Genomic DNA, 14,829 nt, shown 5'->3' with positions numbered 1-14,829 from the left:
GAGAAAAACATTGTAGATGTGGGAAATAGCCCCTGCTAAGGACTAAGGTAACCAAGCTTAATAAATGGCTACCCTCCACTGCCAGCCTTCCTTCCATGCTTGGAACTTGGCCTACAGGTCAACCACTATGACCTCATCCCATGTTTCAGTTGTGAGTTAGCATCAATGAGCCATGTCACCCACCCCCCAACAAGAAGGGAGAAGCTGGGCCTATCACGAGGCTGAATATGCTATGAACTCAGGGACGTGTTCACAAACTGGTTATCACCAAGAGCATCAGGTGCCAGGGGCACCACCAATACCTCTGACTATTTCCATGTACTTGTTCTCAGGAGTAGAAATGCCAAGGAACCAATAGAGCAAAGAAACAAGTAATGACTCTTGTTTCATCTTGCCCTGTGTGATTCCCAGGGCCATTTGACCACACTGCTCTCTGCCCAAATACTCTTTGCTCTATTCCTTATTCAAAGGTGGCTTATGAATAACAGCAGCACCTGACTGTGAAGCCTGGTGGCTGGGAGTCAACTCAGAGTCAGCTGCGACCCAGAGATGTCCAGCCTTGTCCTGTGTTTCTATCCCTTTTCTCCAACCAGATTCAAAAAGCAAAGTCCTGAAAAAACATAAGTGTGACTATAACCCTCCAAAGGCCTTTGAAGCTCCAAGGACTATTTTGAGCATCAAAGAGGGAACACATCTATTTCATGCAGGCTAGCCTCGGACCCCAGCCTCGCTTAGCCAGGGGTTCCCTGAGGAAATATATGACACTTTCTAAGTTACCAGAAGGCTGAGAAAGGAACATTTCTCTCTTGAATGCAGGTGCATGTTATCCAGTCACCCAAGGTCTGTGTTGTGTGAATGAGGAGCGGGAGCTCTTTGGATTCTGAGTTGGGAGTGAGTCAGTCACCACCTGCAGGACTGCCTCCTGGGGTCACTACAGCTGGGCCACCCGCACTGTGCCTGGAACCCAGAAGAAACAGCCCTGAATTTTGCTTTCCTGCTGCTACATGGAGGCAGGTCTGCTGATAAAATCAGAAAGAGACTTGAGGGGCAAAGGGAAAGGAATTTCCACTCTGGTGCTTGCAGATATCTGAGAGCTACCAAGCAGTGGACACAATTGAGCTTTCTCTCATCTTTCCCTTCCTGGAAGTCTCTTAGCCTGGGAAGCAGAGTTCCTTGGTCCCAAGTCTTCACTAACTTACCTGCAGCCTTAAGGTGAGCCATACACCCCAGGGTTCAGTTTCCCATCTCTTAGATGAGGAAGACTGGACTTGCTCCAGAACACTTGTTCCAGACTGAAGCTCAGTGCCAACCAGTGGACAAGTGTCTCAGAGGTGTGTCCTGCTGATGGTGCTGAGGCTGCCACAGGTGGGCAGGGGGCTGTAACTGTCTGGTGATGTTCATGGGTCCTGGGCTCAGGACTGGGAGTGGTAGACCACTTGGCACACAGCTGTTGTGACACCGAGGACTTTAGAGGCCTTGCCCACTGGAACTTACCATCATTTGGGTTCTATGGGATGAGATCAGGTGGTTATAAGTCAGAAGTTACCAATGGGGAAGCTTGTAGATTCCTCAGCAGAACCCAAATTAGGCTAATGAATCATCTCTCCTAAAAAAACTCTGGGAAAAAGATATGCCAGGACTCTTAGACAAATTTTGTAGTATTGTAAATACCATTTAAAGTAGGTCATCTTTTGGATGACCTGCCATTTGCTCTCTGGCTTGGGATTATACCCACAGTTAGAGTGGAATCAAAGGGCTCCTGGGGGAGGCTGTCCCTCTCCCCATGACTCATTAGCAGTGAGTACAGCTCTATCCCCTGCACATCTGGAGCAGAAATTAAAGCAGGAAGGACACAACCTCCAAGTTTAACAGGAAGACTCAGGTAGATCTGCCCCTCAGGTAGGCACTATTCTTTTCCCAGTGCTTCTTCCTTCCCTCCTGGGTCCTGGGTAGCTGCCCACCTCCTGCTTATTGGGTTGTGAATTCCTCCTCCCTTCTGCAAATATCCATGCAGTCTCACTTGTGGCTTCCTCTCTACCCAGGCCCTATCCCTCACTTGCAGATGGCAATAAAGAAGGGAAAACTAAGAAGAGGATTGCCCAGATCATTTTTTCTAAAAATGTCTGCATTCCTTCTCCTTCTAGATCCTGTCCTGAATCATCTAGATCTCCAACTAGATGACTCAGTAGCTTAGCAGGGGAGTGGAGATGCAGATAGAGTTGGAGGTAAGGTTGTCAGGTATCGGGGGATGGTTTTCAGATGACAAGAGAAGAGTTGGAGCAAGGAGCATGTGGTCCTCCAAACACTCACTCATTGGGGACCTGTCTAAATCTGCTATCTTGGGCCCCTCAGGGTATCACTAAGACAGAAACTTCATTCTATAAACTTCTTACTACAAAACTATTTCAAACATAACAAATATAAGAAGGAAGAGTGTCATGAACCCTATATTTCATCATTTGGCATCAATAACTACAAAACTAACCTCTTAGTCCCACAGGTTTTCATAGACCAGAGACTATGCAACTTCAATGTGGTGGACAATTGAGTTCCGGGTGAAGATATTCTTGACTTGCATCAGATCTTTTTCTTCTTGCTATGTTCTCATTTGTGGTGGTCGAAGGGAAGGAGGAAGAGGGAAAATAAGAGAGAAAAAGAGGGGGAGAGGGTAATCCCATCTAGAGGGACACCATCAAAACCCCATGTCAACTTGCATACCTCCCAAAGGCCCTACTTCCTAATACCATCACATTGGGAGTCAAAGTGGACACAATTCAATCCATAGCAGCTATGCAGGTCTGTTTTTAAATCAAGACAGACCCTCATTTCATTCACTGTTTTACTCCTTATTTGCTTTTCCTGAAGTGTTTTAGGGACAAGATGACCATTTCACAAAATATATAATGAGTATTTGGGGTAAAATGATAGGATGTGAAAAAAATGCTCATTTGTTCCCAATAAAAATAGCATCTAATATCCAGTCCATGTACAAATGTCCCTGATTCTCAAAAAGCAGTTTTCACAGTTTATGGAAAGAATGTTGTCATATGTTGCACTTGGTTGTTCTCCTTTAATACTAAATAACTATTTCTCTCCCAATTATAATGCCATTTATTTGTTCAGAAACTGGGCAGAAGCAAGGTGGTTTGTCTTACAGAATGTCCCACAATTGGGTTTAGAGCATGAGTCCACAATACCAGCACAGTGGGTCAGGACCAGCAGCAGTCCAAGGTCTATCAGGAACCAGACCTCCACAGCAGGAGGTGAGCTTCAGGCCAGTGAGTGAGGCTTCATCTGTATTATAGCTGCTCCCCGTCACTCTCTCATCACCCCTAGAAGGGACAGTCTAGCTTGTTTTCCTGGAACTGTTTGTAGTTACATAACATATGCTTAATAGAAACAAAAATAGCATAAATATAGATGATTATTTTCCTTTCTCAGTGCTCAGAATGGTGAGTTGGTGCCCCAGGAATCTCTCACAGCAACAAATTAGATGTTGCCTTTTACCATTTGGACACATTTGGCCAGCTTAAAATTAAATTTTAGAAAACTAAGATCATGGGATCCAGCCTCATCCTTCATGGAAAATAGAAGGACAAAAGGTGGACGCACTGACAGATTTCTTCATCTTAGCCTCTAAAACAACTATGGATGGTGCCAGCAGTCATGATATCAGAAGGCGTTTGCTTCTTGGCAGGAAAGCTATGAGAAACATAAACAGTGTGTTGAGAAGCAGAAACATGATTCTGCCCAGCAAATTGGTAGATATTTGGTCTTTTCATTTGGATTCCTATACTTTCTGTCCAGTCCCCATTGGTCTTTGAAGCCCCTTAACTTTCTGGTCCTTCACGATTCCCAAGATTATTTTGTGCATTTCTTTACCCAGTCCTGAAATCAGCCATCTCTTTAAGAATCCATGCATTGTCTGATAGGAAACGTATTTAGAAGCTACATGTTAGACCTCAGAATAGTCACTGTTATCAAGCTGTCATTGCTTGTAGGCTTTACATTGGTCAGAGTAGGAAGTACACATTTTCCTTAAAAAAATACAATAAGAATGAATATAATATTTGGTACAAAATTGCTTCCAGTTCAAGATTTAAGATAGCAGAGTTTTAATTAAACTTCTTTATGGTATGTGTGAACCTCTTTTTCTAGCCACTGAAAGGATTACTTCAGAACATTAGTTTTAAGTACTGTCTTGCTTTTACCTGTTAACATGCATAGGATTCTGTCACAATAACAGAAGTTATGAGGAACAATAAGTTGTTGAATATAGTTTCAGATTTCTTTCCTGTTTTTCTTTTGATTTTCTTTGGTTTTGTTTTTGATGGGCAGTATTTTTGTTTTTCCTTAGAAGATATTCCACTCTGAATGTAGTCATAATTCTGAATTTTAAAGCCACTTAAGTAATGTGTTGTTATGGGCAGCTAGTCACGAGCTTGATGCAATTAGATTTATCAGTCTCTTTGTTCTCAATTTGTTCAGTTCAGTTCAGTCCTTTCAGTCATGTCCATCTCTTTGCAACGCCATGGACTGCAGCATGCCAGGCTTCCCTAAGCATCACCAACTCCCAGAGCTTACTCAAGCTCATGTCCATCGACTTGGTGATGCCATCCAAACATCTCATCCTGTCTTCCCCTTCTCTTCCTGCCTTCAATCTTTCCTAATATCAGACTCTTTTCCAATGAGTTAGTTCTTCCCATCAGGTGGACAAATAATTGGAGCTTCAAGTTCAGCATCAGGCCTTCCAGTGAATATTCAGGACTGATTTTTTTTTTTTTTTTTTTTTAGGATGGACTGGTTTGATCTCCTTGCAGTCCAAGGGACTCTCAAGAGTCTTCTCCAACACCATAGTTTAAAGGGTATATATGTATGTCATTTGTCAGTGATGTCATATTCCCCCTGTTGGGATTTAAACACCAGAACTGAATGTAAGCAACATGCAAAAATGCGGATTAAGTCACAGTGCTCCATCTAAACACACCTGGCAACAGGAGAGGTTCCTGTTTTATTCAAGGGACAGGCATGGATAGATCTCATGTAGGAATAGGCCCTGGGAGTCCTGGATGAGTCATTAAACACGATTGTCTTTACCTTGACTGTCACAGTTGTTTTGTCTTCTTTGATTGGGAAGACGTTTCAAACTTATTTTTGTGTATGTTTGGTTTGGCAGACAAAATTTTTCATGACATAGACCCTATGGGAAAATTATATCAGAAATATATCCATTTACCTTCAGCAGTTAAATTTTGTTGGTTTGTATGTCCCTGATGTTCTTTCTTTATATATAGAAAGGAAACACACATGTTGAATATGCGTTCAGTCTCTTTTTAAATCAACCGACATGAATTAAATTCTACTCGGTCCACACTGCACTCCCAACTCTAGGTGAGAACTAAAAACCTGCAGAGACTGAAGGCTGATTCCAGCACACCACTGTGGATATTTCATTCCCACTGTTTTTGGGGAAAAAAATTAGTTGCTAACATTAAAATCAGTAGATTGTACATAAATACCCAAACTTCCGATTCTCCTGAAAACATGGCCAACTGGCCTGCTTTCCAGCATGGGTGAAGTGGAGGAAAGGCTGCTCCTAGTGGTAAGGTCTGTGTTGCCCATGGTTCAATATGGCCACCTAGTCCTATAATCATATCTCCTGCCTCCGGGGACCATGACTTTCTGAGAATTAGACTGATAGCTCTCTTAAGATAAAGACTACTTTTGTCTTCATCAACTTTGACTTTGAAACTTTTAACCCAGAGCCTAGCACACAGTTCTTCCTTGTACATTTGTTGGATGCTATAAAATATCTTGTGGATGCATATGACATTTCTTCCAATACTGAAAAAATGGAATTGAAGTACTGCTCGGTCTTAAATCTTTGACGCAGACTGGCAATATAGGTGCCCCTGATGTCTGCCATTAGACCCACTACCTAAAGCCAGTTGTATGTCCCTGGGCTGTCCCTGAAGTCTTCACTTTGCCATTTGACAACTTATCCTCCTAGCAATCTCCTCTCCAATGAAGACAGTAATGCATATCTCATGAAGTGGCTAGGAAGATGACATGAAACGATGAATGTCAAGCATGGCCCTTAGTGTCCATTTTTATGATGTTCTTAGCAGTTTTTTTTTTAATCCAAGTAGGCAAGGTTCTCCCATCTTCTTAGATGTCCATGCAGATCAGTTTGATTTTCCAGCCAACCTTAAAGGAAGAGATTACAGTTCAATTCTCTGTATTCTGAGAAGCTTCAAAGTCCACTAGCCAAGGACAATGATGAAGGTAAAGATTTTATCGAGACCTTTGTGTTTGTTTCAGACCTATTGGCCTAAACTAGGGCATGTCAGAACATATATAACTAGGGGCTCTGGGTCACCACTATATGCTAAGAACCTGAACTTTCCTGAGTCCTTGGAGCCAGGAAAGAAGCATGAAATGACTTGTCCTCCTCGGGCTGGTGGCCTTCTCAGATTGCAGAGTCATGTATGGATGGAGATTTTACACCACATCATCTTCCTTTCTGTGATTTTTCTTTTCATCTGATTATTCTTCTACTCAGCAGGTTTAGAACAGAATGGAATATTTCCCTGACAATCTTAAAATTCAACCCTTTCCTGCTAAGTACTTTACTATAGGAACTGTGGGACCCAAGGTTCTTGGTGTAGATTTGCATAGTTGCACAACTCTGTGGTCCAGTCATGTCATGACCTATTGAAATTGGAACTCCTTGCAATTGTTCAGTGCACAGTCAATGCAGATGTAGGTGTGGTCCTGTGCAATAGCACTTTTCTACCTTTTATTTAGCATGCCCTTTTCGTTCTCTCTATACTTCAGTGTGTGTATATGTCTATGTCTGTATCACTATCATTTATCTCTCCATCCCTTTAGAAGTCTCTGTGAGTGGATTTCTCTCTGTTGTGTTTTCTTTTAAATTTCTACATTTTCTGAACTTGTTCCCTATCTCCTGGATTCTTCTTTCAACTCTGTCTTCTCTTTCAACTTGGAGAAAGATTGGGAGAGCTACTCATACATTATTTTGTATCTGACAAGCACTGTGACCACAGCCAATTCACAAGCCTCTTGCATTTCAAATTCCTCCCTTGTAAAATAGGATAAGAGTCCCCCTTCTACCTCCTTCCCTGAGCTTCCATGTGAAGGATACAGTGGGATGGCAACAGAAATGCTAATGGCTGTCATTGTTGAGACTTCCTATTTATCAGGTGCCTTATATCCATCACTTCACTTATCCCCAAGATATTCTATTTGGAGGGTTTGAGTCATTACATTCCACCATTTTACCGAAGGGGAGAATGAGACCCCACATGGTCATATGGCTTACCCAACTTTACAGAACAGAATCTTTATTCAAACATACGTCTTTGCCATGGAATATGCATAAAATTCTTATAATAAGGTGACTCATAAAAATGATTAGAAAATACACAGAGCCATTACAATGACAGTTATACCTTAACACTGACAGCTAATTGTAGCATCTTCTTTGTTTTCTTTGTCAAATGTTCAGTGAAAGAACACCTTTAAGGAAAATGAAGACCATGAGAAATACCTTCAGTGAAAAAAACATTATGAACAATTTCCTCAAGGAACATGCTTACAGACTGTCTCAGATTTCTTCTCGTGGCTCAAATATAATTATTCACCCCCTAAGGAACATCATGGATGTGAGTGTTTTGTGAGGTGATCCAAGCGTCCCCTGGTGCTATAGCCTAGCACTGGGGCTCATCTGGAGATGCCATGTGAGATGTTGGGGCTGGGGCTCCTGCAAGAGGCAGAAAAACTGGACAACAGGGTCCCCACACAGAGGAGAAAGCACTATCATCCTCAACTCTTGGTCTTGGTGACTGGGCCCAGAAATTACCAGGTGGCAGGTAAACATCCATTTCTGTGTCAAAGATGTGTCATTAGTTTGAAGGAGATTGTTCTTTCTGAGTAGAAGGCAATGGTGACCCACTTCAGTCCTCTTGCCTGGAAAAACCCAAGGACGGAGAGGCCTGGTAGGCTGCAGTTCATGGGGTCGCTAAGAGTTGGACATGACTGAGTGACTTCACTTTCACTGTGCACTTTCCTGAATTGGAGAAGGAAATTGCAACCCACTCCAGTGTTCTTGCCTGGAGAATCCCAGGGACGGTGGAGCCTGGTAGGCTGCTGTCTATGGCGTTGCATAGAATTGGACACAACTGAAGTGACTTAGTAGCAGCAGCAGCAGTTCCTTCTGAACTAAAGCAGTCAACTAGTTACAGATAAAGAGTGAAACATTTCTGATCAGAAGATAGAACCGACTGCAAAGCAATTGTGAATAACCAGGCAGACAAATTCAGTTTCCACAGATGCAAGAACCACAGCGGTAAAAAGTTGCTGAACCTGTATTCCATGTAAGGCCATCAGAATCTAACACAGCACTTACTGTTTTCAGATTAGAAAAAGGGCTTATTTTGTCTCCAAGAATGCCCATGCCAGCCTGAGAGATAGGCAAAGAGTAAATACATGTCACATGAAAGGATCACTTGTTTGTTGTTGATTGGATGTTGTTGGAGTTTAGAGGGAGTGGCTGGGGTTGATCAAGAAGGACCTCCTGGAGAAAGGGGTGCTAAGGCTGGGTTTGAAGAGACTATAGAGTTTCTCAAATGAAGGCACCAGGATTTCTCTGGGTGTACAATAGTCCTAGAGGTCCAGTGGTTATGCCTCTGTGCTTCCAATGCAGGAGGTACTACTTCAACACCTGGTCATAAAATCAATACCCTGCATACAATGTAACATAGGAAAAAAAAATCAAAAACAAGCACCTCTGTGATCAAAGTCTGTGAGCTTCATAGTGGTTGGAAAGTGGTCTCAAGAGATATATAGCACCCAGAAGGAAACATCAGTTTGTGAATAGATGGTAGCCAGTTCTGCACTAACCCATTCTCTCCTTCTCTCAGTAGATGCTCTATGAAGGTAACATCACCATTGGAACACCCCTTCAGGAATTCCAGGTTATATTTGACACAGGCTTATCTGACTTGTGGATGCCCTCCCTCCTTTGCCGCAGTTCAGCCTGTTGTGAGTATAGACACCCCATACCCGGATCATCCTTCACTTGCCCTGTCACCCTGTTTCCACTCTTGGCACCTGATGACACTCATCTCTTGTGTCTGCAGCTAAACAAGTTAGGTTCAGACATTACAAGTCTTCCACCTTCCGGCCTACCCAAGAGACCTTCAGCATTGCCTCTAGATCTGGGAGCATGAAGGGATTTCTTGCTTATGAGACCGTTCAGGAAACTTTAAAGAGAAGCTGAGTCAGGACTGGCTATGGAGTGACCCCTTTTTGCAAAACAGATGCAGGACCATCTGACAGGACCCTTCCTAGCCTGACTCCCATAGACATTGGCCATCTTACCCACACGATCATGTTCTGGGGGAGGCAGTGCCCATGGTGACACATGAGCAAACAAATTAGCTAACCCAGAGAGTGGCTTGAGGTGTGGACTTGCAGCTCCTCTGCCCACGAGCAGTTCAAGGTTCATTTTGCTGGAAGCGAGAAGAGGGGGGGAAAGCACCCACTTTTATATTCACAGACTGTTCCAAGCATTTCAGATAATAATTGGTTTAATCCTGCAACAACCCCACGCAGCAGGTGGTCTAATTAGCTCATGAGACATATGAGGAAACTGAGGTGCAGTCAGCAAGGGCCTTGCTGAAGACACATGTGGAGCGCAGAGGTGTGGTCCCTTCTGAGTGTGGGGCCCTTTGGACAGTAGAGGTCACAGGCCAGTGGAGCCAACTCTGCGTGACCTGACCCCACACCCTTAGAACTCCCAGGCTTTGATTTTCCTGAAAAATGACAAGCTAGACAAGGAGAAACCCATTATGCTTCAGCACCGTGTCCTCTGAGTGTGTCTGAGCACTCAGGTTGCAGGAGGTAGGGCATCTTCAGAAGATACAGTGGGTGGAGCGCAGCCAGGTGACTCAGTTTCTAACCTTCTCTGTGACACTCATTATCCAGGAACTGACCTTAGTCTTGATCTCAAACACTCCTACACTCAATTTCTGCATCTGTATTGGGACCTTATTAGGGCCTTGATGGGTGGACCAGCAAAGCTGTCAGACAGTGCTGTTGTTACTGTCTTCCAAGGATCCCCTCCTCTCTTCTCTCCTCATATGCAGGGCGAAAGGCAGTGTGGTGATGTTTGGTGGGGTAGATAAATCCTACTGTCAGGGAGCGCTCAACTGGATATCATTGATCAAAGTGGGCGACTGGAGTGTATACATGGACCGGCAACCTCTTCCACTGAGGGTCAGCCCAAGTGATGCTCCCACTACAGTATGTGGACACAGGCATACACACACAAATCCATTCTCATACACACAGTCACACAGACATATACACCACCCACAACGACACAGACAGACACATAGACACATGGAAACACACAAGCAGACACATATAAACATACACAGAGACACATATAAACATGCATAGCTAGTCACACACACACAAGCACTCACAGAGACACATACAAACACACATACAAACGCATATACAAACAAACACACATACAGATAGATATGCAAAAAACCAATGGGTCCATAATCCCCAGGCCTTCTGAACAGGGTCCTAAATGGGTCCAGAGAGGTCTGTACAGCTGGGAGAGGATTGTGCCCACTGCCCTGTGAGGCATGGAGCATGGATGGAGGACTCTACAGTGTGTTGAACAGAGGATCAGGGAGAATTTCTCCAGCCTAAACAGAGGTATAAGATGACCAATTGTCCGGGGCTACCTGGGACATAGAAGAGTCTCAGCACAGATAAATGTCATTTTAAAAATGGGGAAAGTCCTGAGCAAATGTGGAGAACTGGTCTCCTAAGGGAGCAACTACTGAGCAGTGTAGAGAGATTTGCTGAAGTTTTAAGACTTGAAAGCAACTAATAAAAAAGACACCACATGTTCATGGGCACACAGTGGGGCAGAGGCTATAACAAAGAATCAGGACAGTGGGATCCAGAAGTGACCTGAGGACAAGAGGCATAATTGATAGGATTCTGTGTGATACCCTCAGACAAAAGCTGACCCGTCCTTTGGAGTTTCTGTGGGCTAGTCATGTATTTCCTGGCCAGGGTCTCAGGGTCTGAGCTGGTTGTAGAAACAGTGCTGGCAGACACCATCTCCCAGAGGAGCCCCTCTCTCCCACCACTATGAGAATCTGCTGCCCTCATGAATCTCCATCTTCACTCTGCGATTGACCCGTTATTGTTCCCCACAAGATACAGCTCTCTGAATGTTTCTCATTCATTATTTTCACAGTCTTCATTCACTCACTAAACAGATAAGCCTTGGGCATCCACTGTCTGCCAGGCACTTTAGGGAGGCAATGAGAATTAAACATGCTCTCACATCTAAGAAGGTAGCTGCACAGGAAATGAGACACATACATAGTGAATTGTGACTTTGGCACATGCTAGACATGAGGAAGTGTCTACAGAGACTGTCAAGAAAGGAGACTGATAAACACCGGGAGAAAGACTTCCCTGAAACCATGACAATTAAGTTGGAATCTGGAAGATGAGAAGAAATTTGCTAGTCAAAGGGGAGGGGGCTCCTCTAGGAAGGAAGACCAGCTTGTGTCAAGGTGCAAAAGAGCCTGGTGTAATCCAGTACTGCATTCAAGGATGTCAAGGAAGGTGCCGTGTCAGGAACAAAGGAAAAGAAGGCAAGAGACAAAGGTCTGTTTAGAAGACAGTCGGGAAGGGGGCAGCTCTGGGGAGACTCAGAGTGACCTTGATGCCTGCTTTGTCATAATGTCTCTCAGCATCTCCATGAAAAGAAAGATTATTGTTTGTTCCAGCTGCTGTAAGGCCCTTGTTGATACCAGAACATCACTGATCCTTGGCCCAAGAAGACTGGTCAATAACATCCAGAAGCTCAGCGGCGCCATGCCACAGGGGTCCGAGGTGAGGGGTCATGCCCCAGGGTCACTGCCAGTCTCCAACCCCAAGAAGGATCCAGGGCCAACCTCTCTCCCTCCCTCTCTAACAGCACTACGTTTCATGTTTTGTGGACAATACCCTGCCCTCTATTATCTTCACCATCAATGGTATCAACTACCCAGTCCCAGCTCAAGCCTCCATCCTCAAGATGAGGGGAGAACCCTGACGGGTGGTTCTCAAATAGGAACTTGCAGGAAACCTTGGGCTGCTGCTGGGAGGAGGGCGCCCTCTTCAGGCCATCTCACACTATTGCAGATGCTGCTGAGCCCTGGGGCTGACCAGAGCCTCCCACAAGACGAACCACCTGAGAGTAAAGGGCCGTGTGGGACACTGATCATCCTGAAATAAATGTGGAGACACCACGCCATGCTGGCATGGTGGGAGTCACAAGGAGATGGGAACACTCAGGTCATCAGTCCTCAAAGAGCTTCAGTTCTATCTGAACCCTCAGCTGGATGAACATGGAAAGTCAGCTCTAGCAGTCCTTGAAATAAGTCATGTGACATGGAGAATGACTGGGGACAGTCCCAGTGTGCTGTCTCATCATAGGGATTAACAGTCTCCCTTCCCTTCTCACAGTTTTCCTGGTTTGGATGATAAATTACATGGTCACCCTAGTTCTCGGATGCATCTTCCCCTAACTCTGGCCGGGTGCCCCCTTTGTGAGTTGGGATACCTGACCCCTCTGTGGGGAGGCTGGATGTTAATGTGAATAAAGGGTGCACAGTGACTTCTCAGCCCCAGCACAGGGTGGAGGCTTCATGTCAGCTCCCTAGGGCAGTTCAGAGCTGGCTGATGGGCTCAAAGAAGGCTTTGAGGAAGGGAGGGAATTTCAGGAATTCTAAAACTGTAAATTCATGGAGCCATATGGAGGGTTGCTTGGTTCTAGGGAAAATTGCACTGGATTCCATGCAAAAGGCATCCCAAGGTGCTCTGCACTGGGGCACTGGGGACTTACTCGGGGTGATGAGGGCTACGGACTCACCGGTGGGGATGGGGAATCAGAGTACATTACCCACCCAAGCCTGGAGTGGCCAAAGAGGGTGAGTTGCGGGCTGAAGGAAGCTTCCCAGAGTTCCTAAGTTAAGTCTTCAAGAATGTGTTGTGGGCACTGCTCTATTTAAGATGGATAACCAACAATGAGTTAATGTGTAGCACGGGGAATTCCACTCAGTTATATGACAGCCTGGATGAGAGGGGTATCTTTGGGACAAGGATACATGGATACATATTATTGAGTCACTTTACTGTCCACCTGAAACTCAGAATACTATTAATCAGCTATACTCCTATACAAAATAAAGTTTTTTAATAAAGTATGGATTGTGGGGACACAGGAGGAGAACCAGCATTCTCTGCAGAGAAAACAAGGAGCAGGAGTCAGAAGGAAAGAAATAGGGAGAGAGAAGAACTATGGACACTCTTATTCTTTTCTAAATATTTTATTGAAGTGTGGCTAATCCTCAGTGTTGGATTAATTTCTGCTTCACAGCAAAGTGACTCAGTTATACACATACAGAAATATATATATATATTTTTTTCTTATTCTTTTTCATGTGGTTTATGACCGGATATTTAATATATTTCCTTATGCTCTGCAGTAGGACTTTGTTGTTTATCATTCCTCTGTGTCCCCAACTCCGAGTCCTCCACTCCCCCACACCCTTCCACATGGCAACCTCATGTATTGGCCCTTTTTGGTTGTGGATGAACTCTCATATCCCCTGCTAACTGGAAAATCCCATGATACTTACCAAAAGAGGGAAAGAGAACCAAGAATTATGCTGGGTCTAGATATTTGTGGGAGTCACACATCAGAGCTCAGGCTGACTGGTGGGTGTCTCTGACTCCCCCAAGATACTAGAGGCCACTGCTATACCAGCTTTCAAGAGAGCAAAGTGAGGACATCTAGAGAGACCTGGATCCTGGGTGATGTCTTCTTGAGGCTGTTTTTCTCAGTCTTTGATAGAGGAAATGACAGAATTGTCCTGGCATAGGTGGTATAAATGCTTGGAATTGTTCAGGAATCAGTAAGGCCACTCTGAGCAAACACTAAATCACACTTAGGGTACTCCTGCCCAGGATGCCTGTGAACTGTATTTGGTGGTCTGGACACCCTATTCTCAATAAAGAATAAAAGGTTTCACTCGTAATGGTGCTGAAACAAACGGGTGCCTCTGTTTGAGTCTGGGAGGTGTAATGATTGGGAAGGATCTAGAACAAAGTCTGAATCACAGTTGAGAGGAGCCCACCTCCACCTAGCTTCAAGGAAAGGAGAGACTCATTGAAATGATTCTTGGAATCCAGGACACAAGAATCAGAGCAAATTAAAAGGTCTCTGTGATTGGACCCAAGAAATCAGAAGTCATCAGTTCTCTCTTTCACACCCTCACTCTTTCATTCCCTGTTCTTTGATGGTCTTGGCCTGACAACTTTCTTCATTAAGGCATCTACACCTAGTGAGGGAGACCAAGCTACCTGCCCTAGGGTTATATATCCTGAAGGCATCTCCAATAAAGAAAGAAAAGATTGAAGACATCAGAGTTCAAGGGTGTTCTCTGAATGACCCACCTCAGATCACATGTAGTCCTAGATCAGCCATCCTGGCAGGACCATGGGGTCCTATGATTGGCTTCACATGGTCTTGTGGCCCTGACCCAGCAGCACACATGATTGTCAATTTCCTCCAGAACTACATGACTGAAGCTGGGGAGAGGCAGCCCCAAAGAAAGCAGCTGGTAGATAGTCTAGGCCATGGAAGAGTTTGTGATGACCCACCAACTCCACCACCTCCTCATTCAGGAGCATTATAAGGGGTAATGAAATAGACTCTCTTCA

At 44.5% G+C, this 14,829-nt stretch overlaps 1 pseudogene; it reads left to right on the top strand.

Moving 5' to 3' along the window:
- The first annotated feature begins 6,385 nt into the window (after positions 1-6,385).
- Positions 6,386-13,988, top strand: LOC100295375 (pregnancy-associated glycoprotein 1-like; annotated as a pseudogene).
- The last annotated feature ends 841 nt before the right edge of the window (positions 13,989-14,829 follow it).

This window comes from Bos taurus, chromosome 29, assembly GCF_002263795.3.
Source record: "Bos taurus isolate L1 Dominette 01449 registration number 42190680 breed Hereford chromosome 29, ARS-UCD2.0, whole genome shotgun sequence".
Classification (NCBI taxonomy): domain Eukaryota; kingdom Metazoa; phylum Chordata; class Mammalia; order Artiodactyla; family Bovidae; genus Bos; species Bos taurus.
Note: the sequence above shows the minus strand (reverse complement) of the source record. Positions and strands in the feature narration are given on the sequence as shown.